We start from the raw sequence: 1,974 nt of genomic DNA on the forward strand, positions 1-1,974 counted from the left end.
TTGAACAATTCTTCATCTTTATCTTATATTTATGGATATGTCCGAACACACGATGGGCATGGAAAATACAGCCTCATAGTACACATAGGGCGGAAAAAAATAAAATCATTAATGGCTCGTTAGTGTCTACTTTGCGGGTGCCCTGGGTTACAACTACTATTTTACGTAATTAATATACGTAGAAGAGCTTTTGCACGACTTTCCCTGCGCACCGACAGAAAGTTAGAAGACTGGAAAGAAAGTCCGATAATTTTTAATTATATTCAATTCATTAAATCACTAATTCAATCAATTTAAAAAATTGTGTGTGTCGCTGTGTTTTATAAAAGATTTTATAATAAATCATTTTCATATTGCTAATTATTATAAAAAGGAAAAGACTTATTTTGGATAGGAGCAAGTTTTACAAAAATTATAAATGTTAGTAATAATAAAATTTTTATTTAATAAGACATTTAAAATTAATGATAAAATTTTCATTAATTCTGACCCGCTCTAGATATAGCATATGGCACCCCTCCCTATACTCCCTTTACTTATAGTCTCCAAAATTTAAAAGTATCGTGCCCCACATATAGGAAACTTAGACACGTCTAGTTTGAAAATACCAGCGAATTTCCCGTAGAAAACATTTTGGGAAGGATTCAAAACTTCGGTCGGTTCGTCACTGAGTGGGTAAAACTACCGCATACCGGTCGTCGATCACAAGTTCTATCCTCGCTAAGTAGTTGACCACATTTTCAAAATCTTTCCTCCCTGTGAGCATTAAGAGGACCTCTTTTAGCAAGGCCATTATGGGTTCGGCCAACTCCACAATAGGGACGGGCTGACTTATCTGGTCGAATCACTCCCAGAAAAATTCCTGGGATTTTTCATCCGTCTGGATTCGATCTCGGGTTCTCCAGAGCAATATGCTACCACCTTGACCGCTAGGCCGTCCGGTCGTCGATCCTGTTATTATTTCATGGTTTCCATATAAGTTTGAATTAGAGGGCCTCGTGTATAGCGTTGACTTGGAACATTTTTCTTCGTAATAATTTTAGTGGCGAATTATGTTTTTATAAAAAAATGGTTTCCTTGTTGGTGGGAGCACCGGGCAATTGCCCTTTCTGCCCATAGGTGACACCTAGATAGGGAGATCCACTTTTCCGTAGAATGTCCCCTCGCAAGTAACTCCGTGGTAGATCGCCCATGAATACTCATAAAAACAGACATCCAATTTGGCGACATCTTTCATTTCTGAAATATAAATTTAATAATGATGTAATTTTTTGTTTGCTTCTATTTTCATGTGTACAAAGCACAGTGTATTCAACAAATTTAATATTTTGTCTTTCTGTGAGATTTTATAAAGTGATAAAACAGTGTTTGACAAAAGTTATTTTAAACTACTTCTGAAATTTCTATCGGGTGCACTTAATCTGTGGAAAATCTTAACGGTAAAACTTCACAAAATCTTCGCACTTTGCCCAAAAACCACGTCGAGACGACACCCATTTTGTGGTCAAACCCCTCCTGAGACAACCGACTTCACTGAAATTTCTTTCATCAATTTGTTTTAGTAGGTGTCAGGCCGAATATCAGTTCTGTCGGGGGGTTTTCACTCGTCGTGTACTAGAAATCTCAGAAAGATTTCTTCTTCTAGTTAATAGAAAAAACAGCAATTCGAAACAATTGTTAAATAAGTATGAAGTCTTATTGCGTCAAAGTTTGCAAAGAACTATTGTAATTTTGTTGTATTTTTGGCTGATATGGGTGGGGAGGTAATGAGGATCGTGTGTATTTGCAGTAGGGTCGGACTTAATGACGATTTTACTTGTTATTAGAATTTACAGCTTTTTTACAAAACTATCCCTATCTTCAAAATTAAGTTTTTTTGTAATTTTATAATAGTTAAAAATATAAGAAGATTTTAAAAATAAAATATGATAAGAGATGGCGCCACCAAAATTGTGAAAAGTTTAGCAACTCGTT

This window comes from Centruroides vittatus, unplaced genomic scaffold (assembly GCF_030686945.1).
Source record: "Centruroides vittatus isolate TY-2023 unplaced genomic scaffold, ASM3068694v2 contig_1110, whole genome shotgun sequence".
Taxonomy (NCBI): domain Eukaryota; kingdom Metazoa; phylum Arthropoda; class Arachnida; order Scorpiones; family Buthidae; genus Centruroides; species Centruroides vittatus.